The sequence below is a fragment of the Triturus cristatus genome, chromosome 3_2 (assembly GCF_964204655.1).
Source record: "Triturus cristatus chromosome 3_2, aTriCri1.1, whole genome shotgun sequence".
Lineage (NCBI taxonomy): Eukaryota > Metazoa > Chordata > Amphibia > Caudata > Salamandridae > Triturus > Triturus cristatus.
Window position 1 is genome coordinate 341,211,805 of NC_140584.1, and position 27,311 is coordinate 341,239,115.

Genomic DNA, 27,311 nt, shown 5'->3' on the forward strand with positions numbered 1-27,311 from the left:
ACTTAACCATTCCCCAATTGATGGTAAACTTGCGGCCGTTCATCCTTTGATCTGCCGTCTTCTGCGTGGAGTTCGGTTTTCCAAACCTCAGTTGGCTAAGTATTCCAATTTATGGGACGTTAATGTAGTCCTCAAGTTCTTTTCTGATTGGCCAGATAATTCTGCACTCTCTCTAAAAATGTTGTCAGCTAAGCTTACCATGTTACTCTGCCTTGTCTCCATATGTTAAAGCTTTGGATATTTCCTCCTGGCAGTTTTCTCCCACAGGTGTTTTGTTCCACATTAATAGACGGACTAAGACTAATTTAAATTCTGTTTTTTATCCTTATTTCCTTCCCATCCTAAATTATGCGTAGGTCAATGCCTCAAAGTGTATGAACAAAGAATTTCTGATCTCAGAACGTCATCTCACTCCCAACTCCTCATTTCCTTTCGAAAACCCCACCGTCCCGTTTCCTCTGCTACTTTGGCACGTTGGGTCCGTTGGGTCATGTCCCTTGCGGGCATTGACATCTCCGTCTTCGGAGCTCATTCCACCAGGGGAGCCATGGCCTCCAAAGCTTTTTGGGCGGGCTCTCGTTTGGAGGACATTCTGAGATCAGCAGATTTGTCTAATGACAATGTTTTTAGTATGTTTTACTGCAAACCTGTTGTTACTGTTGCTTCTTTAGTGGTTGATATGCTTTAAACAAGCATAATAGGAGCCTCCGGTCTTGCCATAAAATGTAGATTTTCTTAGTATATTATGACGGAAAGTCTTAATTTTATTAAAGACACGGAGGCGAGTATTATCTCACCACAACACTTTTAACCTGTGTTTCTCCCTCCCTTTATCGACTCCAGCGTTGCCTCCTGCATCTTCATGATGGAACGGATACCTTGCAAAAGCGTCTTCCACGTCGCCTGGACACCTCTCCTTCCGGTTTCGATTCTTCTACTGTGATTCCTGCAGTTCACCGACCCTGGTTGGATGTTGGTCAAACCTTTTGTTCCTGGACTCTAGCCCTTTCTATTGTTTTTTAGATTGTTCCACTGTTTATTGACTTTATCTGAGCTGCTCGCCAGTGAAAAGAGGAATGTTCGCAGTCAGTTGTGACGTTATCTTTACTGCTATTCTCTGATTGGATATAAGGTTTTGTTCTATTATGTTCCATTGGCCAGCTTGATTCGCTTGCCTTCTGGGAACTGTAGTTTTTCACTTATCTTGGCTGCTATGAAAAATAAAGCAAGATAAGAAAGCATAATACTCGCCTCCGTGTCTTTCATAAAATTAAGACTTTCGTCATAATATACTAGGAAAATCTACATTGTCTAAGAGGAAGAGATAATGAACATCTGTCAGCTTTCGCTTGTTAATGTTCCTTATCGCTGCATGCAGGGTTTTTTTGCTACTACCCAATGCAAAGAGTCTTTAGGTTTTTTTAATATACTTTTCATATGAATTAATTTTTTAACTGTTCTATCTTTTGTTACTATTTCTCTCTATGTATTTGCGCTATTGTACTCTTTTGGCTATATTACTTCAATAAAGCTGATTTGACGGACGGCAAATAAATACAGGGAGGACAGGTGTTCATAAAACCCGATAAAATTAAAATACTTTACTAAGTTACCAATACCCAGTACCTTTCAATGGTTAAAGCATGGAATAGTTTACAAAATGTCCCCGTTTTAGTTAATTCTTTGTTTCACCCCGTCTGGGTCCGTGACTCACCACTTGACAGCGAAACCCAAAACTAGTACGTTTCATAAAAACCGCAGGTCTGAAATGGTTTCCCACGGTCTGCGCTTTAAATAGATAGCCGGCGATGCGGCGGTTTTTGCCGGTTTTTGTGAATTCTGTGAAAATGTGACTTAGTGAAATGCTACATGAACAGAATAAGTGAGAAATCCTGTGCAGTAAACAACACAAAGGGGTGAGTGAGGCTTTGCAAACAAATAACTCTTAGTTCAGTTTTTTCTCCTCTTCAGATTGGAAAATCCAGGTGCATGTAGACTACTAGGTTTTGTGGTGTTTCATGTGGTTTTTTGGTGCAGCTGAACTTCGCAGAAAAGTCTGTCTGAAGCAACCTCTTTGCCTCTCTGCAAAATGTTTCACTGCTCAGTTTCCTACCAAATCACCTGTTGCCATCAGGCCAGCCTTCGTGACTGCGTCTCGACGGTTTGTTTCCTGTAAGGAGGGGGGCTGAGGGCTGCAGAGCATTACTTCTGCCTTTACATAGGCTATATGTCTGTGAGAAAAGAAAGCTTGCCTTCCCTGTTCTTGATCTTTCCAGTAAACGAGCACAAGAGCAATTGACATTGTTTCCCCTGCTACAGAGGACTAATTGACGATACTTCACAATTTACTCAAAAAATAGTGGTAACAGTTTTTATTCATGTGCACCACATCATACCTCTGCTCAGCATGACTGGTCATTGATTTATTGCAGTTCATCCCTACAAGAATTTTCCTGCAAAATATACACTTTATTTTATGTATTATTTAGAAATCCTTCCTTACAGCATCACTCACCGCTAACTTATCACCATAGGTGCTAGATTTACCAGTTGAAGGGCAGGAGCTTCATAAAAGGGCAGGTTAGACCAACCTGAAGCAAGCTTTGGAGCTGGTATCCAATATTACTCAATCTTTGGTCTTTTCAACACAATTCTTGGGTATTACACCACTCTGAAATATTCAGATGTGAGGATGTTGCTGAAAGGTGGTTAGTCGAGAAAATGTAAGTAGTAAGTGACTGGAGAGGTAGACAACAATCTTTTGGTGAACCACATTTCAGTTATTTTTTTCCAACAGCACATAAGAGTTTATTCATTATCATTTGTAGAAACAAGCAACACATGTTAGACTGGGGTACAGAATAGTCACTAGCAGTTTTTATAGCATGATCATATCATATCATATTATATCACGATTATGTCACAATCATCTTTATTTTGCAAGTTTTTGATTGTAGCTCTACTTAGGTGAAGAAAAGCTGCCTCAAAAGTATGCAGAATTATGTGTCATTAGGCAAAATGCATCTTGCACTCAAAAAATTACCAGAACTGTCCGTTCGGGTAAAGATTCAACTCAAAATTTTTATTTTAAGTTGATTGACAGTTTTTTACGTTCAAAACACTGCGGCTCGTGTTCAGATTTCTAGTTTTCTTCTTAAAAATTACCAGAACGGTGCATCTTTTGTTGCATTATATCCCCGAAATTAAGTGATGTGGAGCAATGGCGCAGTCTCAGTTATTTCATTAAAATTTTGGTGAATGAAATTACGAGGGGTGGGGGAAGAATTGCGCTCCGCCGGTGGATTTTGCAGAGTTTTGCCCACTCAGCGCTCCATGTGGAGTGCAGAGTTCTGAAAAACTCAGCGAAGTGACACGGAGCAGAGATTTTTCTCTCAAGCAACTCGTCAACGGTAAGTTGGCGAGCACTTGCAAGAAAAATAAATGCGCTAGACCTCCTCCTGTCGAGATTTCCCATCACGGGCAGTGGTGGCAGGCCGCGACCCCTCTTGAGAAGTCTGCCACTCGCGTTGCGGAAGCTGCTGCTAGAGTAGAATGTCTACTCGAGTGGCAGAAAACAGCAACACCCTCTGGCGTGACACGTAGTGCCATTCGCGCTGATTTTAGAGCGCGTGACAAACTCCTGGCGCAAAAAATTAGTGCGAGCAACAGAACTTAATAGGCTCTGCCACTGGCGGAACTCCGCGGAGCGTGGCGGAATTTTCGGCCACTTCGCGGACAGTGGCGACTTGCTGAGGGAGTGCTGTGGGGTGGTGTGGCAAGGCGGGGGAGGGGCAGGGTATAGGAGTAGTGGACTAGGACATATGACCGACGAAACTCAGAGTAAGCCTTACTCTGAGTTCTGTCTGTCGTATGTCCGAGTCCACTGCCCCCCCCCACCCTGCCCATTCCCAGCCCCGCCTCACCACCCCTCAGCACTCCCTCGGCAAGCCACCACTGTTCACGGAGTTCCGCAGAGTGAAACTCCATGAACTTCGCCCAGGATTAGAAATAATTACCAATAAAATGCCAATTTTGCTGGCATAATCAAAGTTAATCAAATCATTTTGGCATAGGGCAGAGCAGCAAGTCACCTTGCAGCACTGCCCCATGCCAAAGTGAAAGTCCAGGAATGCACCATATGGGGCAGCATCAAATTCCATGGGTATTGCGTTGGAAAACTCACCGCAAAGCCCATGGAATGCCTCCCAGGCACAGAGCAAGGCGATGCAGCGATTTGCACTGCACCACCTTACTCATGATTTATTAGGTGACTCAAAGCCACGCAGGGTGGCTTTGTGTATATTCATAAATCTTTATGAGAGCCCTGTGTCACCCATATACCACTTTACATGGTACAAAAGTGACGAAGGGCTCTAATAAATAAGTCCCCATGTCTATGTTGCTCGTGATAGTAAACGTGTTTCCACACTAGTCCATTAGATTCAAACATGGCACCCCAGAATGATCAAGTTCCTTAGGACAGATTCTGCTTGCAAAGACTGTCCTTTTAACTTCCATTCTCCTGTCCATATTTTTGTTCCCTTCTACATAGGTCAGAAGTGACGTGCTACTGAACCATTGTGCAATGCCTCTCTTCACTACTGTTGAACCCAGATTTGTCTCCGTTATCCATTTAGTGTTGTATAGCCCCATATTCTCAAGAGTGTGTGTATAGTTCCAGTCCCAAATTGATTCCTAATACAGGATCTAATTCAGGATTTTCGACCAGAATCTTGCTATTACGGCTCATTTCCACATTGTATGTAAAAATGTCCCCTGTTCACCATATCCTCTCAGGGAAGTGTTTCCTGCCGCCCTGTTAAATCTATACATTTTGATCCTGATAACATATATTCTGCGTGGATCTTTAACTGTACTAGTCACAACTGGTTCTAACAGAGATTTCTCTGAGGGGCATCAGTGCCTGTCTGACGTCCCAGCCTCCAGAGTGACTAAGTCTATTTCTTTCTAGAGATTTTAGCATCTGCAAGTCAGTGGCATAAGGCAAAATGAGAGCCCCTCCCCTTTACATATCGAATGAGTGGCTGCTGAGTTTCTCCTATCTTACAGATATTCATTGAACTTCGGTTGAATAGGGTGCCCCTATTCTTAAGGATTGGGGGCACCCAGGATGGTTGTTCCTCACACATACAAACACCACAGCAGCTGCAACGCAGGCGCGGCCTGCACAGGTAAGAGCGGTAGGGCGGTGAGGTGGGGCATGGGTGGGCGGGAAGTTGACAGATGATGACATAGGTAAAATGAAATTTAAAAAAGAATAAAACCACTTACCTTGCGATCGCTGCATCGCAATGCGGCGAGCTCAAGCTAAGTGTTTATTTTTTTATTTAATTTTACCTATCCTGTCATCTGTCAACTCCCCCCCAACTCGCCCCAACACAACTCTTACCTGTGCTGCCCATGCCTGCTGCACGAACTTTTGTTACGTCTCGGGTTTTAATATCTTTATGGTCAGGAAGCTACATTCTTGATGTGAGCTATTGCTAAATTTCCAAAACCGAAACAGTATGGCTAACTAAATTAAACTCTTATCTGTTGAGCTCCTGTTTCAGCATCACGAAACAAGTCTTTCTAGGGATAAACAACAATACAGTAACAAAACAAAGGACGTAGAATTTCCAAAATATACCATGTTCACACCGGAACATGGGATTCTATGGGAATTCACGAGGGCATATTATCAAGCCCATTATCGCTGCTTTAGAGGCAGTTTTCTGCCGCCAAAGTGGCGATAATTTTAACTCCGTCCTAGATAATATGGCCCAAAAAGTGTTCTGGAGGAAAATATTGGAACAATCCATTTAATACTATTGAGTAGAAAATGCTAAATAAATATGTAAAGAGCTGACACCATCTCCATTGGTTGACTGGGACGTAGGCACACTGTGTGGCTAGTCCACAAGTGAACGTGTTTGGATAAAAGTTGATGGGTGGGTGGTCCAGCTGAGGGTTTTCATCTTTAGACCGATAAACCTTTCTGGAGAAAGCAAATCTTCAGCACAGCAAACGACAAGGCTGTAGACAGAAAGGTTTCATCCAGTCCCACTGTAGCAGTCCCATAGAAGCTCCACTTGGGAAAAGCGCACATTGAACACTGTTTCCTATACCTTTACTCTGTGCAGCTGTGCATGAGACCTGCACACAAACTTATCAGAATGATGGTTACAGCAATTTGGAAAAGAAAATGCCTATAATTTTCAGCACATGTCGGTGAGCACAAGTTGCACTCTTCAGCCACTGCAAAGGCCGCAATATCAGGTTCAAGATTTCCTATGGCTAAGCGCAGGTCCTCAGAGAGTACCAACTAAGCAATGCAAAGTGGTACAAATGGTTCAATTTTGCATGCAAAAAGAGTTTTGCACCAAAGGTTGACACAAGTGCAACGCTTAACAGCTTTGTATTCATTAGCACAAACCCTCGATAATGTAAGCAAAGTCGGTGTAATGGGGTAGGGCCTGCAGAAAAAACCCTTGGATTATGCAAAGCCAGATCAACTAACGTCCCGCAAAATAGCCCAACCTGACGTTGTGAGAAACCCTAGCACAAGAGGAAATCAGGTGTAAGCCGTGACCAAAATGAACTCTAGTAATGTACCCTTCCATAATGTGTAATTTTCACAAAATTACACGGATAACATGATTAAATCGGGCCACTCCCTGAATACAGATTTGTAGTGGAACGAATGCCTGAATTAAAAATCTCACGGAAAACATAACTCTCTAATATAACACAACCTTAAATAGCGGTTAGTGTCATGCTCAAGGCATTTTTAATGCAAGCATAGCCAATGGCATCACCAGAGTATGACGAGTAGTACATATGACACAACAAATTTTCCACTTTTCTTTCATTTGCGTACTGAAGCACTGCAGAATACCACAAAGCACTGCCGTATACAAATATTAGTAAATCTAAGTCCTGTTGCCCAGAGCACAACATTTACATTTCCCTAAAATATCGTTGGTGTATAGCAAAGCTAAAGTTGGTTGACTATATTTTTCTGGCTGGAATGTATGAGGGCAGATTTTGGTAGTGTTGGAACAAATACTGGAACTGGAACATTCTGGTTGGCTAAAAAGAGACAGCTAGGCAGAACCTACCACTCCCATCAGGGGCGGGTGATTACACTCACTGTATAGCCTGCGCTCACCCTTGGGTAGCTTGGCACTGAGCAGTCAGGCTTATCACAGAGGCAACATGTAAAGCTTTGGCACAGCACTCTGACACATTACATGCACTGAGCATCACAAAAGAGACTTCATGCGTGGTATATGTAAATAAGGTTTGTAATCAACACACACATTAATTAACACAACATGAACATTAGGTATTTCTGGCCATAAATCACATTAGGAAATATCACTAGCAGTCATATGCCGAGCTGTTTAAATTACATCAGTAATATGCACACTTGGGAAAGACCCGCTCAGCACCCTTATGCAGTGCGAAACATTGTCAGAATGAAGTCCACCCCAGCAATTATTATAACTCAATAATACACAGTTATAGGGTTCACCCCAGATCACAACGATATCAGAAATGTGTACACACAGATAATTACAAGACTTTTAAGGAGCACCATAGGCCAATGCTGCACAGGTAAAAACCAATGTCAAACGTAATATTCTTTTGGCAGGAAATCAATGATTAAAGCAACACCGCCATGCGGTTTAAGTAATAACAGCCATTCACTCCCACACACTCACTCAGCACTGACTTACGGTGCCACGGATATTAGGCAGGCCCATATAAAGCGCACTCACGCGCACACACACACACACACACGCACACAGCACACTAATGTGGTGCATTGATATCCGGCAGGTGAGTTGATAATGCCCATGACCTGTGGTCCAAGCCCTCCTCCACCAGTCAGCTAACCCTGACCACTCTACACACACGGCTGGAAATAAAGTAAACCTTCCCCCTAACACAAGGTCAATCGTGGCAGGAGTCACACTTCAGCAGGGTCCCAGGGAAGAAGTGTGTGGTCCGTAGCAGGGTTAATTAGGCGGCAGTCAACAAATGGGAGGTTTGGCTACTAGTAGAGAAGTTTACCCAATGGTATGTATAGCAGAAGCGGGCTGAGGGTGATAGTTGTTCACTCAAGGGGTTTCACACTGCCCTTTCTGGCAATAGCACAGTTCTGCGAAGACCAGGGGGGGTCACTCAGTCTCTTGACCTGCTTCTGAACGCTCTCAGAATCATTTGTTTGCCCAGTCAATCACTCTCACCACCTCGGCCCTCTCCTGGCTGTACCAGCTGATAACACGAAGTTGTTGGGACCGGGTGGGGAGAGGGCTGTTGGTCTGCCGCACTGAGGGCATGAAAGGAATAATTGATGAGTGGGGGAAGAAAAAAGTCACCCCGTCAGACACAAGTTGATCACAGGAGCACCTGGGCAATCCAGGCACCGCAAAACATGAATCCGCTCCTCTGTACCTCCATGGAAATGAGGCACAACATCTGGTGCATGTTGGTACGGGTCACACCCCACAATTCCCATCACACACATGAAGAGTTGCAAATTCCGTATCTCCCTGGAAATTAGGCATAGCGTCTGGTGCGAGTTGTTCTGAGACGCACCAGACAATTCCAGTCACACACAATAAAGAGTTGCAAATTCTGTGCCTCCCTGGAAATGAGGCACAACATCTGGTGCGGGCTGTTCTGAGTTGCACCAGAAAATTCAGTTCACACACACAGGCTTAAGTTTATCAATGCCCTATGAGATATAATGGGCAGGTAGAGCACCTTCAGGCCCACTTTCAAGGGTCAAGGACTGGGGTGGCAACACTTGGCAGGTTAAGACTAACATTTGGAGAATCAGGAGCACTGGCCCTTAGAGTCACTCTGGTGGTCCTGGGTACAGGTTGTGGGTCCAGTCCTTCTCGCCCAGGCAGGAAGGCAGCAGGGTAGCAGGGCAGCAGAGCTAAATCTGACTTAAGCAAAAAAGAGAACTTTTAATTATGACTCCAAAGATACCAAACATGAATGGCTGACCTGTTACCATATGGAAATTACAGCTTAATAAATGTAATACGGTAACTCCAATATTATCCTATAGGAGAGGTAGTCCTTGCAATAGTGAAAAACACATTTCAGTGTTTTTCATAATCAGGACATGTAAAACTCAAAAGTACATTTCCTACTTTTTAAATACATGATTCCGTGCCCTGTGGCCTGTTTAGGAAAGGTTTGGGCCTCGTAAAAAGTGTATTTTGCCAGATGAAGTGGCAGTTTAAACTGCACACACAGGCTGCAATGGCAGGCCTGATACACGTTTGAAAGGACTATTTAGGTAGGTCGCATAATCAGCGCAGCAGGCCCACTAATCACATTTAATTTATAGGCCCTGGGTACCATTTTAACAGGGACTTATAAGTAAATAAAAAAATGCCAATTGGGAATAAGCCAATGTTATCATCTATTAAGGAGTGAGCACATGCACTTTAGCAGTGATTAGCAGTGGTTTTAAGGAGTGGGTGCATGCACTTAAGGCCAGCAAAAACGAAATCCACGAAAATGGAGAAACAAGGCAAAAGGTTAGGGGGAAAACCACCTTAAGGCTGGCAGGTCTAACAGAGTATATTCTATGTACACAGGTGACAAAAAGTGAATTCTTCATCATTGGGATGGACTTTTCTTCAAATGCCACGCAATCCTTTCTCTTTTAGTTTTTTAAGTAGTGACTGACACATGCCCCCACTCACCTATCTATAGCTGCGTGTCTGTCTTTCTCTGATATGGACACCTGATTAATATCACCTAGCCATATCACTTCTCTCACCCTTTTTCTTAAATAAATTCCAGTAAGATAATCGCAAATTTCTCTTGGTCAGTATTAGCGGAATATGACACTTCCAATGTCAGATCCCAGTGTTACATTTCCTCTATTAAGATGAGGAATCTGCACTTCTTTATCATATTTGTATGTTTTCTCTATTTCAAAAGATAGAGCCCTCTGAAGTGCCACCATTATGCCACTGAGGCATTATGCCATTTGCTCAGGCAGAGAACTGAGCAGGAAAGAGTTTGTGTGAGATGAAGTTTCACATTTTTCTGTGGAAGATGAGCTTTCTTCATGCATATCAGGTCTGATAATTCCCTCTGGAGGTATTTCCAGTTGCTATGTCATTTGATAGGGTTTAGGAGACAATTAAGCCCACTAATATTCCATCGTACAATGACTTACCTAGTGAAGCCATCCGTCACATTTGAGGTTGTTGTGATTCACCCCTAGGTCATTAATGCCCATTTCATAAATTCTGTTACACCCTTCTATTCGACCCATTCCCCACCTTATCTTGAACCAACATCCACAGCTCATCTTAAGGTGATCCCCCAGGAATAAATACATCCCTAATGCAACATTAACTTCGTACCAGTGGGTCTCTTGCCCTATTCCCCAAACCTCGGACCTCTGTTACAATTATTTCATGTTTCCGGGTGCATATTTATTCTCTCTATCATTGGCTTCATAGTGGATAGCTCTTTAGTTCACCTTGTGCCTAGAAAGTGTGGCACATTTGCATCTTTTTTCATTCTTGGTTCTGGGCCCGTCGTATTCCAAGCGATTTACTGAGTTAAGCACGACAAAGAGGCCCAACACTTTCTTTTCTTCTACTGTATCTTTGATCACATAGATTTTATGTCTCTTAGGAGATTTTCTGTAAAAGAGATAGACCCATCTGTATTTTGTCTGTTTCCTTCACGTTCCCTAGTTGCGGCTTGCACGTCTCATCTTTTGTTCAAGTACTTTGGATTACATCTTGAAACAATTGGATTGTGCAGTCCTCAAGTTTAATGGTATCATGCGGTAGGGCCTCTCTTGGAATTCTATACTGCACAGACAAAGAGGCCCGTTTCATAAGAATGCCTCTTGGGGATGCTCTAGTCAAGGCGAACTATGTGGCGCTCCCATTCTTCGTGCTTGGACTATTTGCTGATCCTTCACCCTTTTCCTTTACAATGTGTTTACAAAGTTTCATGCTGAATTTCTCAATGTCAGCTTCCCCTACTTTTTCTTTTACATTTACTTATATGACCCCATTGTGGATCTGTCTTCTAGGTTATCACACCAGTCTTTTAATTCTCTAATTTTGTCTGCCATGTCTGTGTGATGAACAAGTGTACTTTTTAGATGTAAAATAGTCCCCTATGCATTACAATACCAGCACTCTATTTGAGGTTGAATGATACTCCGAATAGCCAGTGGCATGAAGGGAGATTGTTATACCCTGGAATAGATCTAAACCACACTCTAAGTATAGGTGAAAATCTGGCAACCATAGGTCTTGTAGACATAACTGGCATCTGGCAACCATGGGTCTTGTAGACGTAGCAATGGTAGCCTGCCTCTTTCAGTAGTGGATAACACAAGCAATGAAAACCTGCCTTCCCTCTCTAACTGCCTACTTTGACTTTGACACTGGGCCCATCTTGAATATATTGTACAATTTTCACATGAATGACACAAGAATGATACATATAAAATAAATAATGGCCTTATTATCAGTAGCCTTAACATGAAAATAAATAATGGTCTGCTCGCCAACACACACACAGTTGCCCCCACTCTTGTCCTACTAATATTACCAAACACATCTTTAATCCATGGATACCAAGCCCTTGTTCTGTCTTCAGGCCTGTCTCAAATGGGTTTCTGCATCAGCCTACAGAAGAGTGGCCTACATATTGTAACCACAACAACTCTTTATTGTGTTGTATTGTCAATACAAACTGCCCTTCTGAAGCAAATAGTCTTCAGTTGTATTACCAGTTAAAGCAAAGAGGCTTGAGCATGCAGTAAATCGATGTAAGTGTAGGGCCTATAATAGGAACCACCACACAGAACTCTATGTAGTCTGCAGCATTTAATACATTTCTTGAAAGACCTTATGTAAGGATGAGTAAACCTCACACTATTAAGCTACTCATTTTTCAATTGTTTGGATAAATCATGGTAATTCTTCTGAGAATGGAAGACCAGAATGGAGCCCTCAAACCTTGATATTTAGAAAATCAGCTGTTTTCTGAATTTTTGTCTCCTGTTACAGTAGATGTCATTGTTGTCACCATCATCAAGAATACCCGACTATAGAAGAAAGCACAGTTTTGCCTCAATTTGAGCCTCAACCGAAGCGGTGCACTCCCCATCTACTCTTTTGATTTAACTCTCTGGCGAATCGTTTGGAACATTCTTGGAAATGAATCCAGGAGATGAGGCACCAATCAAAACAAACCAACCTTATTAGGCTGAGAATGATGAGAGGCCAGAGAGACAGATAGAGATTTTTATGTAGGACAGCAAATTTCACCTTATAGGATTGATTTACTGTTTAATGGACGTACATTGTGAAGGATGTTGCAGATCTAAGCTGCTGTTTATGTTCCACGGTAGTAAGGATGGTCAAATTGACCTTCGGATCCATGTCTCTGAACAAGTATCTTGAGTGCTGCTGTGACCTGAGGTACCCATCCACCAACTGCTTCAACTCCTCCAAATGTCAAGACAGCGAGAAGGAGTTGAAAGAGCCATGGGCATCATTTTGTGGTTGCAATGGAAAGAGGACACTGTCTTTTGCTTCAAAATAGTGGCAGTTGTGTTGTAAAGTACATTTCCAAAAGGATGGTTATTGGACCCCATGCTGTCTGAATAAGGAGCCGTGGTTCAGGAAAATATAATAATTGTGTGATTTTACAGGATTTTTGTCCCCCCCCCCCCGCACACAGGTAACTATCTGTATGGTTGTAACATTTTAAACATATATTTATGTCTTCCTAAGTATTTGATTGGGTACATACTGAGTGACAACCTATAACTGTAGCATGTTCATCATGTAAACTCTGGCATAGTTTCCTTGACGCTGGAGGCGTTCATATTAGAGTTGTGTGGAATTAAACACCATCAACATGTTAATAGATTTTGCTCATCGAAAAGTTTAAAAATATATATGTGTATTCATATTGCAATACAGCATAACAAACAAAATAAAAGAAAACAATGCAGGGCAATCACCAGGCAGAACGTACAGGGGCAGTATGAATATCAAGTAGAGAGGTCAGGAATACCATAACTATTCTAGCAAATAAGAAGGGGTGTGATCCCGTAGTGGGGCCCTCACTACCTTACAAACCCATCGCACCACACGCCAGCACGGCTTTCCGTGAGCCCATCCATCCTCTGGTACACTCCGACATACATGTACACACAGTGCCATGGCTGCCACAATAACCAGGCATCCTCTAGGATGGTCCTCCAGGGATGTTAAAGAGGTGAACGGGTCAGCAGCGGAGATATCTTTCACAATAAGTCAACCTCCACTGTCCACTCTAGATTAAGCCATCAATATGACAGCCCACACAGACAGAATCGGCACCTTTCACACTCCTCTGGTCTCCTGCCTGCAAATGCTCCAGTGGTTCCCCCGCCCCTGAGCCTCACCACTCGTACATCCTGTGAACCAGTGTGCTGTGTAGCAAAAAGTGAGAGGAGTGTAGGTCTTAGCAAGATCCTGGTCAATAACTATTTGGATGGGGAGCCACGCCCTCGGGTAGCCACACCATCCCAAAGGCAAGAACGCTTGTGAGCAACCCATTGTAATTGTGCTGCGACGTAATACAGTTCCAGATATGGGGTGCCAAGCCACCATCCAGTATTGGGAGGCATAACTTCAACAGCGCTATGTCGCGTTGCCATGTGCACCAGTATAATAACAACAAAATACCATTGAATTCCTGAAATAACTTCTGGGGCAGTTCAAGTGGGAGAGCTGCGAACAAATAAAGGAAATAGGGCATGACAACCATCCTGGAGACAGTAACCCTCTGTCTCGCCGAAAGCGGTTACATCGTCCATAACGCCACTGACCATCTCAGAGCAGTATGACCACGGCCAATGGCTTAACAAAACTTGAGGGGGCTCCCCTACAAGGTCCGGACTCAATCAGGATCTCTCTGGCTGAAGTGCAGTGCTGAGGGGGCCCCTGGAGTGTAGTGGAGACGGAGTTCAAGATGCACACATTGCTATGTTAGCATAAGCGTCTTAAGAAGTTAGAAGCGCCATCTTGCCACTTTTACTGCTTTTGCACATGACACTGCAGATAGATGTTATTATATGAAAACTGCTTGCCTGCTTTTTCTTCACATGAGAACTGTCTGTTGTTCACATCCCTAGACGTACACCGCGACCTTGGTCTGAACATTGTGTGCAGAAACAGTCTGGGCCAACAAACAATGTATGCTTTTGAATTCAGGTTGATCGGCCCACGCTCTAGCCATAACTTGCACACAGCTGCAAATATCTGAAAGTCGAGAGCCTTTAATATTGCAGTTTGCATGCATTAGAAACACATTCTGGAGAAGAACTTTTCCAGGCACAGAGCAAAGCTGACCCTGTGATGTGATTCACCTAAGCTGATATTTACGGTATGGGGTTCCCCATTCAAACCTAGAGACCTTCTATTAGTATAATAATACTAGCTTAATAGCTTACTAGCGAAGGGAGGGTGGTTGTATTCCACTATCATTTGTAATATGATTTCTCCCTTCATTTTCTATGGTATTGTAACAATGCTGATGGTTTTAGTTTTAATCATTTGTCTGCTTATGTTAGCCAAGGTACTGCATCTTAGGACACGTAGTTTATAAAATAAACGTTTTAAACTTTACTGTGTCTCTGATTACTCTTGTTGTGGACTGATATGAGAATAATAACTAATAGGTATTTCTGATTCCCACCATTCCTGAGAGTACTCTAAAGTCGCATGTTCTGGGTTGTCTAATCATTGGCAGCTTCTATATGGTATGAAGGTCAAATGAGACACTGATGCTGGTCGGATAGGGGTTCTGGGTACTGAGGTGAGTTTTTGGTACACCGCAATTCACTGAGGTCGTGGTTTCCTGCGCATAGTTCTGTCCATGAGCAGAATCCCTGCAACATGGCGCACCTAACGTTTGGTCTTATGATTTGAGACGCCTTAGTAGTGCTTGTATTAGTCCATAACACCCTCACTCTTGTTTCCGGAGAGCGGGAGTGACGGTTTAAACCTACCTATTGGTGCGATAGGTTCACTCTAGCTAGTCAATTAAAAAGGTTTTTATATTTTTGAACCCTGGTGCTACTGTAATATACATTGTTATTCTTCTCTGTGTCCTTATGGCAGTCGATATTGCGGCACATAGCCGCACTCCTCTGCGGCGTCATTTGACGCAGTTTGGAGTGCCGGACGATGGGATGGCTGTTATTTTTGTGGTGAATGCCGATGCATCATATCCCTACGAGTTGTTTTACTCTTGGGTGACTATGCCGGCGGTGAATGCGGATGATAATACGTTTCACTCTTATACTCCCATGTGGATCACAGCAAATTATACGCCATAGAGGACGCAGGAGATTTCTATTTCAGCTTGGCAGCATCGAATTTGGTTTAATGGCGCCCTTCCCCATACGGTTACACCGGTTCGAATGGGCCCTTTGTCAATTCCAGGGGCCACTTGGCCGGTACTAGCCGGATTTACACCTCGTCCTCATTATTTAACGGCTACGTTGGATAAGTTACATGTCCTCCAAACCGCCCTGATTACAGTATATAGGGCTTTAGTGCAATACGTTTCACGTAACATGCAGGTGGGGGCACCTATTGTTGCGGGACAGCCAGCTGGCCCGGCCGGGGTTGTCATTAGTCCCGTCATGGTTAATTCGGTAATGGGCAAGCGCCCCCAGAATAAGGACAATTTACCTTATTGGCTTGCTGAGAAATTTGACCAGCTGGAGACAGTTTTTCCGCATTCGACTAACGTGGAGAAACACAGGATACTCACCATTAGTTTACAGAAGGACTTAGTCCCAGAGGTATCCGATTGTAACAACTGGGATAAGGTTTTTGCAGCAGTCTACTCGAAGTGCTTCGGCACCCCATCTATGGCCGTGCTTTCCTCCGTCATCAAGCGTGTTCAAGATCAACACGGTCCGGAGGCGGCTGTCGAATTGGGAATGAGGCTTGTCGGTGTCTTCGACGTAGTTGCCACTCTCGTCCTTGGTCACCTCAAGGGACATGCAGTACACTTTCAAGTGGTGAATGGTTTAGCCCTCGTTGACGAACTCAGTAAGCCCCGTGAGTTGCCTAAAATTATTGCGGAGGCTTATAGAACTATTGGCCGCAGTAGTTTGGGGATTAAGCCTACTATTGTCATTCCAGACATACAACAGCAAACTAAGGTGAGTTTGTCTGTCAAAGACGATCGTCCAACTTTTCCTAAACAAAATTGGAGAATAAAGAATCAGGGAAAGCAGCAACAGAAACAGGGGTCTCGTCCTGCGTCACCGGTACAGGCGACTGGTGAACGCACATATGATTTGCGCGATCGCACTAGTATTAGGTCACCAGATAGATTTCAGGTTACTCAACAACATACTCCTCGTTCTTCACAGGAAACATCGGCCTCACAGTCCCGTGGCGGAGAATGTGGCAAGAGCCGGGGTGCCCAACAAGGACGTGAGCAACCTCGTCAGCCTGACGGTAAAGGCAAGCAGGACGAGTTTGCACGTCAACGTCCCCCATTTCAGAAGAAGAAAGTTGCTGCGCTAACAGCAAGATATGCAGAGTGATGGTGAAGTTTAAAATAACAGCATCGCATTGACAACAATAGTGTAAAACTCCTCAAGCAACTTTATAGAATAGGAAGAGTTTTGTTGTAAAGGGTCAACGGCGTTTCGATCTCAACTGTTCGAGATCATCATCAGGACATATAACGGGTGAGCAAGCTGAATCTAAAATAAGGAAAAACGGGCAAATAAATAAGCTATAGTTTGATCCCTACATGTAGTATAATTATTACAATCAGAGGGTCCTTTTTTATAAAAAACATAATGACATATATAAATATATATTACTCCTGAATTATTCTGTATAACATGTCTAGGGGTCAAGGTAGATGTGGAATTACATGAATTAAGGCAAATACAGAAGCGAAAGACATGATTTAAAGGCAATTCGGAAGCGTAAGTCAACAATGTAAATTACAAGTGGTGAAAATATTTAAATGGTGGAAAAGAGAAGATAAATAGTAGCGATTCAGAAGCAAAAGACCAGTAATGGTGAAAATGCTGCATGTGAATACGCAAGCATAGGTGGGAGTACAAGGAATAATTTGCGCTAGTAGGAAGGTAGAGTTGAGAGCGCAGATGAAGCTGGGTAGCAACCCGCTAAATGAGAGAAGGGGGGAGAGGGAGAACACTCAGAGTAGACTTACTGATGCAATTATTCGTAGCGCAAGGAAGAGCAATTGAGGGCTTCAGAAAACAGCGGAGGGTAGACGAGTTCACCCAGATTAATTCGCTGAAGGTACGAGCGTGAGAATATCAAGTGCTGTAAAGGAGTTAGAGCAGTAATTAGAAACTGGTGTGCATCCGAGAAGGGCGCTTGCAAGGAAAGTGGTGAAAGGAAACACTTACTGTGCAAACTTGAAAGGCAGGGTAAGCTGTTTAATTTGCGCTTAATGATTTGCTGCCAATACGTTTCTGTTAAGGGCAAAAGGAGGGTGGGGGGGTCAGAAACTCCAAGGTAAAGATTAAATGATTGTAAAAGTGTATGCGTAGTCATAGTACTTACAGTTAAAGTCACTCCCAGTTCATATTTGGAACGTCTTGGGAGAGGAGCTCAGTGAGCCAGGAAGTACTTAAGGGCTGTGTCAGCTGTGAAACCTGCAGCAGGGTGGAGCTAATTAGCACACACCTGCGAACGGTTGTGTGCAAGGGAGCATGCTGAAGGGAAAAGGCTGTCATTAGGAATCAAGTAAGGGAACGAGGGAAAAGTACAAACTCAGCAGAGTAAGAAAAGAGAAGAAAGTCATAGGAAAAAATAAATCAATGTGTGTGCAACAACTGTTTCAGGCACATGATAGCAGAATTAATTCTTAAGCAACCTAATGTGTTGTACCTACTGAGGTAGTTGCTATATACATTAAAAACCAACCACAAAATCAGTTAAGGCATATAGTCTAGCAATGCACTCACTGATATTCAATTACTGTGGCAACATATAAGCTAGACATTAACCAATGGGTAGCACATGAACCAATGGGTCGCAAGAGGTTCAAACATAAGGAAGTGTATATACATCTGTTAGGAAAACACTAAGCAAGAAGTACATAGTGGTATCAGGTGGTTGAGGTCAAAATGTGCAGATATGAATAGTCAAATGTTTATAGTATGGCATTCCATTCATCAATCGAGTTGAGACCATGTTCAATAGTGCGGCAATTAAAAATCCATTTGCATTCCAATCGGTTGAGGATCTGTTGTTGGTTTCCTCCCCTAACATTGGAGTGAAGGGTTTCAATGACCTGCCAAGTGAAGTCTGTTTCAGAGTGGCCTTTTGATATAAAGTGTTCCACGAGGGGCGCCGTCGTGATCTTACATCGGATTCTGCTACTGTGTTGGGCGATTCTTGCCTTGATCTTTTGTGTGGTTTGGCCGATGTCCCTCAGTTTGCATGGACACTCAATACAGTAGATTACATTTTGTGAATTGCAATTTGAAAAAGACTGTAAAGTATACTTAGAGTTCTCAAATTCAAATACTTTGGTGTTAGTAGTGGACTTGCATGCCATGCAGTTTTTACATTTGTAGTGCCCTTGCAGTGGAGGAAGATTGAGGTAGGGGTGTATAGTCTGATCTCTTTTTGTAGGTTTGTAGGCCCTAACCAAATGGTCTTTTATGTTGCGACCTCTTTTGAACTCTTGGTTACTCTTGACATTGAATCGTTATACACGAACATCCCTCAAGATAGAGGCATAGAAGTCATCAAAAAGCATCTCAACCTCCGTCCCTCCCCACATCAGGTACCTACAGACTTCATCACATCACTCCTGGAAATAGCATTGACTAAAAACTACTTCCTTTTCCAAGAGATTTCGACTGTCGGTAGGAGGCTTTCTACCCAACATCGTAATGAGCCCCTTAGTGTCTGCTGAGTAAAAATCACTATAATGGCAAAAGAACACTTCACTGATTCCATCCTGAGTGAAGAGATCCTGCCCTAAAGAGTCATGCACCTGGAGGATGGTGGGCCCCCGACTCTTGGCCTGGAAAAACCATGCTAGCATCTTATCTGATTTATCCCTGTCAGCATGGATCTTGGCCACATATGCCTTATAGTCAAAGCACAATAGGCGTTCGACCATCTCAAACAAGTTCTCCCTCTCCTCCAGTATTAAGTGCCTCCCATCCTGTGTCATCTCCAACCCGTGCGGAGGACCATCGATCACTGTCTCATGGTGCTGAATATCAGAACGCAGCTGGGATCGCACCCTCATTTTCTTAAAGATGCAGTAATTGCTAATCACCACGTCCATGGCTTCCCATTTGACTCACACCAATGAGGCCGAACCTGCATTGTGAAGCCAGAAATTTGCAACATGCTCACCCAACAATACCCGGAAGGCCTGGTCTTCAAGCATCACAGGGTCCAGATGCCAGTTAGGGACAGTGGATTTAGGCGAAGACCACCGAAAGGTACATAATACAGGAGAATGATCGGAGTATGTCTTGGCCAAATATTCAGTTCCCACCACCATGCCATTCAGTGTTCTACAGCTGTAAATCCATCAGCTCGGACTTCAAGGTCATGCAAACCCGGTCAGTAGGAGTACACTCGCGAACACAGTTACACATTCTACAACAATCAACCAAATACGACGGTACTGCCCACGAGTGTGCAGGGTCCAACAATCTAGTCACCGGCGCACTGAGCAAGGGGAGATGTGATCTATTCAAGTCAATGTCTATCTTACAGTTAAAGCCACCACCAACAATCCTCCAATCTGGCACCGTCAGTGACAGGAGGGGAGCCAGTTTAGACTGGAACACCAGCTGATCAGCATTCGGTGCATAGAGATTCAATAGTGCACAATCTCTACAATCTAATCATCCCAATACCAAGACATAGCGACCCTCTGGGTCTACAACTGCTTCTTGCAACTGGAAGGGGACCCTGGGTCTGATCCAAATAATAGCAACACGTGAGAAAGCAGAGTAAGTGGTGGCATATAGTTGACCCTGTCAATGCCCCGGAGGGCCGACGTTCAGAATCAATAAGATGAGTCTCTTGCAAAACCACAATTTTTCCCCCCCTCCGTCTCAAATAAGCTAGGACATTGCAATACTTGGAGGGGGAAGGAGAGGCCCGCACATTCCATGAGAGCAAGTTCACCTGTGCCACCATGGACAACAATAGAGGATCCCATGGACACCACACAGATCCATCTCCTCTGATGCTGTACACATCTCGCCATGCCAAGCAACTGAAATCCACTGCCACATACATTCCTCTCTCAATAAAACAAACACAAAGAACAAATAAAACTACCATGTAAGCAAACCTAACCGACCCCCTCCCCCCAAGGACTGAGACATACAACCATCTTGTCCAAACACTATATCACACATGGCTCACCAAGGAGCCAAAAAGAGGCCAACGGGCCAACTACCTCCATAACAGAGGGATACTGCCAGGGAGGATAGGCTGCTAGTTAAAGGAAGATAGAGCAGGACGCAGGCAACCAAACAAATTCTAGTGGATACATCCTGCAAGCCCCCCCTCGGTCCAGACCACCTCCAGATTATACACAGGATAAAGGAGCCACACAATCAAACCACTCGCCAAAATTGCAGTGAAAAGTGAAAAAGTGAAAAGGGGGAGCAAGGCAAGAGGAGAATACAATGCCAAAACAAACAGCGATAAATATGCTCATCCAGTGACCCCAAGGTAAACCCCATCAACGTGTTCTCAAGCTCTTGTATGACAGAATCCTCCGAATCAGAGGCAGATCTATGATGCTCCCTGGACAGCTGTTGAGAGGAACCCTGGCTGATCCCCAGTGAAGCGGCAGTCTAAACTGCCCTTGCTTTTTCCAGCGCCACCTGCGATGCCTTATGCCGGGACAACCCTCTATGCCAAGATTGCTGGGGTCATGGGCATGGAGGCTGATGCAACTCTGGCACCTCGGTGCGCACTGCACCCTTATCGTATAGCTCAAGCCAATCCTAGGCCACAGGCAGGTCACTAAAGAAATTCACTTTATCCTCAGCTTGAACTAACAGTCAACAGGGAAAATCAGCGAGTAAATCAGTTCTAGGTCACACAGTTTTTTTCTTCACTTTCTTCACCCTCTGAGTCTGAACCTGGAAAGTGAAATCAGAATATAGGGACTCCTTCGCATAGCCCGCATAAAAGGGGTCACGCACATGTGGCTGCTGAAGAGGTGATCCCTATCTCGAAAATGCAAAAGGCGCGTCACCACCAGATGCGGTGAGGCCCCAGGGAGAGGTAGTTGAGCTAGTACTCTATGTGCACGTTCTAAAGCAAAGAATTTGGAGAGGCATTCTGGGGGCACTATTTCCTGCAGTCAGTCTTCCAAGTAGGCCAACAGGGAGTCCCCCTCAATCCTTTCAGGCAGTTCCACAATACTTACATTATTCGAGTATGCGCACCCTCTAAGTCTTCTAACCAGGCACCGAGTTTGCTTCTCAAGAACTGTGATGTGCAAAGAATTTCCCTACCATACTGTCACTTGCACCAAGAACTGTGATGTGATGATCCGCAGATTGGACAGTGGGAGCCAGGGATTGTACAGTGCCCTCCAGAGTATGAACCCTCCCAGACAGTTTCTTCAAGTCTTCTCAGAAAATGCCCAATTCTACTGACAGCGAGTCAATTGACCTTTTAATCATTTCCCAGAAGTGTCAATGGCAGCCGAGAGTGCCTCCAATTTGCCATCCATGTAAGCCTTGTCCACATTCCCAGCACTGTGCTTGATCCCATTCCCAGCAACTTGCTTGATCTCCCCCCTGGTGGCCACATCCTCTTTGATTCATTGTGTTTACCCCATGATGGCCCCAGCAATGCAGTAGAGAGTGCAAAAGCCTAGTATAGCAGTGTACAACTAGCTAACTGTAAGCCCAGGCAGTCGGCCCCCAGGATGGGCTAAGAACCCCACTAATCTCTTACCAGATGTCACAAGGAAGTTCGCAGGGTGACAAAGTGGGCAACACAGGAATACAAGGAAGATAGAGATACCTCCAGGGGCTGTCTCGCAGGCAATGCAGGTAGCTACCGAAGCCATCAGTGCACCACACCAAAAGGAATCCACCTCCCCAGGGTCACTGTCGGGGGCCCCGGCTCACCAAATGCTAGAAGTGGTGGTGGAAACGCCATCAGGGGCCCACACAGGGATATAGGTGGTAGCATACATCAGTTCCCGCAGTCACCATCCGTAGGATACCAGTGTGCCCCTTAAAAGGGCTGAGGCCAGCAAGACGTGCAAGTTTTAATGGGCCTGATGCCCAAATCAACAAAGGGGGCCAGCAGCACAGGAAGCCATTCACCCCTGCATTCAGGGCCCCGAGGGGCAGCACAATTCTCAGTGTAGCTCTCCCCCAGCCTCAGGGAGAGTAAATCCAATCGATAATGGTGAGAGTGCAGCCACCGCAATCAGAGCGGGACACAATCCTCAGCATGGCCGAAGCCTGGTTGCGGCCCTCCCGTGAGGCATGTCAGCTTCGGGGACAAATTCAAAATTAGTGCAGGTGCTGTTTTTCCAGGGGCCCCCTATTCAGGCAGCAGTGATAGAAGGCTAGCAAGAGTCTGGCACTCTGCCGACGCACAGCTCTACTGCAGTCTCCACGAACAAATTAGGACTGCCGTCTTTAAGGTTATGCAAGACTCCAACATCCGGAGCCGTCCGAACCTTCCTGCCCCATCTCGGCTCCCAAAACAGTGACCGGAGGCTCCACAGGGTCACCTTTAGTCCAGGGGCTCCACCTCTATGGCGGTGGGTGTGGCAGGTTGGACCTGCGGGGGGATCGCGAGCGGCAAGGAGCTCGAGTCGTCCGGGTCCTTAGGCCATGGATTTTGGCTCCGCCCGTTGCACATCATAAAGTTGAGTTCCTTCAAATAGAAAGCTCTTGAAGAAAAATGTTTCCATCAATCCTAAGGACGACCACCAGAACTGATTCTAAACCTGAGGCCTCTGTTATTACACCCAATGATTATAAGGGAGTCACTCCTATGTAAATGGGCAGGCAGAGAACTGGATAATCGTAGTCATGTCCCAAAAAATGATACCAAGCTCTTCACTTCCCACTTTCGGAAGTAGGATCAGAAGAGACCATCAAGGTGATCAGAACTATTTTTAAAATACCATTACACAAACTGGTCCATTCTCATTGGTGCATTTGTAAACACATGACACAACTACGCTATTGATCTACATGCAGAAGCTCTTGCATATTTAACTGCAACTTGCACAGGATGCAGGGGTAAGGATGGCTCTGCATATGAGGGCCCCAACTTCTGTCATTCGTGGAGAGCTACGTTAGTCAAAGGTAGAAAATGCATGAATTTCCAAATTGTGTGCCTAGTCCATTGTGCTAACCATGGGAAAGCGACTAGATACCTTATCACCAAAACGTACCCTGTGGCTCGTTCCAAAACAATGACATCAAGCAAAACAAATCAGTTTCAAAAATAGGATGACAGCTGCAGAATCTAGGCAATCTTCCTGCCTAACCTCCAGATACTAAAATGACATTGTAGTTAAAAATCACACATGCACCAACAACTATCTTAAATTTCAGGCTCTCCTTAAACCCTACCTTGTAAAATAGTGATGAGATGACTGTATTTATCAGTTGTCACTTTCTCCCCACTGATTTCACCATGCTCTCCAAACAACATGGATTTCCAGTGTAAGAGTGATGTTGGAAATGGCCCTCTCTGCATGGTCACCTCTACAATGTTTGTCTTCCTCCTTCCCTTTTTGCTAATTTTTTTGTTGGCTTTAGGATTCTGTGCACTTTACCACTGCTAACCAGTACTAAAGTGTTTGTGCTCTCTGCTTACAACCTGGCAGCATTGACTTACACCCAATTGGCATATTTAATTTACTTATAAGTCCCAAGTAAAGCGCACTACATGTGCACAGGGCCTGTAAATTAAATGCTACTAATGGGCCTGCAGCACTGATTGTGCCATCCACTTAAGTAGCCCTTTAACCATATATCAGGTCTGCCACTGCAGAATATGTCGGTGCAGTTTACACTGCTATTTCGAGCGGGAAAAATAAGCTTTTTTGTCTGATCCAATGTTTCCTTTTTAATACATATGCCACCTGTAGGGTAGGCCCTGGACAGCCCAGAGGGCAGGGTGCAATGTATTGAAAAACTCTCAAAGTCGTTTTTCACGCCAGCAGGGCCTATATCTCCCATAGGATAACATTGGGATTACCTTTTATATAAATATGTATGAATTTACCACTTCCTCTTCACACAACGCAACAGTATGAAGACTGTTACATCACTCAAGTGGTAGAATTTATATTCCCACCCCAGTCAATGCAGCAGTTGGGAAAATGTTGGATTGCTTAGGGGTCTTATTTACTATTCCCAATACAGTTAGTACAACACTAAGGAAAATGCTGGATTGCAGAGGGGTCAAATGTACTATTCCCACTCCTGCCAGTGCAATAGTAGGGAAAGTGTTGGATTGTTGAGGAGTAAAATTTACCATTCCAACTCCAATAACTTCAACAGTAAGGAACATGTTGGATTACGGAGGGGTAGAATTTACTAATCCCACTTAAATCAGTGGAACAGTAGGGAAAGTGTAGGATTTTGGAGGGATAAAATGTACTATTCCCATTCCAGTCAGTGCAACAGTAGGGAAAGTGTTGGATTGCAGATGAGTAAATATTACTTTTCTCAATGCAGTCAGTGCAACACTATGGAAAGTGTTGGATTGCAGAGGGGCATAATTTACAATTCCAACTCCCCTCCGTACAACAGTAGGGAAAGTGTCAGATTGCGGAGGGGTAAAATGTACTATTCCAATTCATATAAGTGCAACAATAGGGAAAGTGTTGGATTGTGGAGGGGTAAAATTTACTATTCCCACTCCAATGAGTGCAACAGTAGGGAAAGTGCTGGATTGCAGAGGGGTCAAATTTACTTTTCCCATTCCAGTCAGTGCAACAGTAGGAAAAGTGTTGAATTGCGGAGGAGTCAAATTTACTATTCCCACTTCACTCTGTGCAGCAGTAGGGAAGTGTAGGATTGCAGTGGGGTAAAATGTACTATTCCAATTTATATAAGTGCAACAGTAGGAAAAGTGTTGGATTGCGGAGAAGTAAAATTTACTATTCCCACTCCAATGAGTTCAACAATAAGGCAAGTGTTGGATTGCAGAAGGGTAAAATGGACTATTCCCACTCCAGTCAGTGCATTATAAACAAACAAATTGTCTTCAACACAACAAAATAACAGCCAAAAGATAGTAAACAAATAAAAATAATAAATATGTAAAAAAACATACAAATATATTTCATATTAAAATGAAATAAAATAAATACATATGACAATATTAAATACATATCACAAATAACTACAAATATTATGATAATTAAAATGAAAAAAACATTGAAATCATGAATTTTATTTAAAAATTATTTATTAACAAAATGATTTATTCATTACTTATATTGTCATTATTTTACACCCTATTCCCCTACAAAACTCACACAATCCACAACTAAAACTTAACTTTAAAACACACATTATTTGCAATATTAATATAAATATTATCAATAAACTAATTATCATTAATTAAAAATTATTAATGACTTAATTATACTTAGATCTCCCAGTTTTCCATTTTTACAGATTTAAAAAAATAAATACAGACAGAAAACGATTTATTTTCCATTCTGTATTATTATTAAATACAGAAAAAAACGGAAATAGGCTTTATGTGGATGATTTTTTCTACTGTCAAATTGGCCTAACGGCTAGGGCAGTCAACCTCAAATCTGGGGAATCGGGTTCGAGTCTCGACAATGACGCTGAACATCCTGTGATTCTGGGCAAATCACTTCTTCTCCCTGTGCAAAACAAAAATTAACGTGTCCTCATGTAACGCAACTGGTTCTATGTAAAGCGCTCTGATACCCGATACCTTCGGGTCAAGTTTGCGCTATATAAAACTCCGCAAAAAAAAAATGAGTGCCAGGTCAGGAGGTGAACAGATTGAGAGGTAGGGTAGATGAAAAAAGACAATAGGTTTCCTAATTAAGCTCAATTAAGTAAAGATCAACAGTTATTTATGCTATTCTACAATGCACATTTTTTCAGATAAAGCTATTGCACAGTGTACTGCTGAAACGTTTTGGACATTTAAATGCGAGTATACATTTATCAGTTAAATAAATGTGGTAAAAGTACCCATTGCAGCTTCATTTACACAGAAAACACAAAATAAAAATGGATAAATACAAAAACATTTATGAAAGGAATAAATATGGATAAATAAAGATGCAAATGTCACAAAAATAAATACCATTAAACCAGGGGGCCCTAATAACAATTTATTTACTTTCCTCAATATACCCCCACAAAACACACCACACACTCCTAGAATTTACCTTACAAAAAATTCAATACAAAATTAACATAATTAATTATCAATTTATTTCAAGAGTTTTCTATAGCGCTAGCCAGACCCGAAGGTATCGGAGCGCTTCACAACATTGTCACTTGTGGGGTAGCATTAATATTTTAGTATGTACAGAGAATTAAGAGGCATCAAACAATACCATTGTATAAAACAAAATGTCACTTGAAAGATATAGTATCAAATAGGTATGTACATTGACTCATGCTGTTTCCATTACTGTTAATATAGAGAGCTCAGTGACTCGTGACGGGATGAGACCAGGGAGGGGGGAAGAGGAGGTGGTCATGAGGCGAGTGAGGTGGATGTCCTCGTATCAAGGGTGTCCGTGTGCTCCTGTGGGCATGATTCGGTTGTTTGGTTAAGGCTATCCATTTGTGAGAGATCTGTTGATGTGGAGGACTTTGAGCTGTCTTTTGAATTCTAGGAAGGAGGGGTTGGTTCTGATATGGACTGGTATGGAGTTCCATATTTTGGGTGCATTTCCTATGAAGGATCGAGATGCGGTTTTCTGTTTGCGGGTTTTTGGAGGGATGAGGCGCAGAGTGTTGGTACTCCTTAGGCTTCTTGTCTGTCCGACTCTCTGGAGTTTGGAAGCCAAGTAAGCAGGTTTCCCTGTGTGCAGTGCTTTGTGGGTGAGGCAGGCAGTTCTGAAATTTGCACGCATTTAGATTGGGAGCCATTTTAGTTCTCTGAAAGCAGGCGAAATGTGTTTGTATTTCTTTATTCCGCTGACCATTCTGGCTGCTGCGTATGGGGGTCGATTCCAATCCTGTAAAAAGG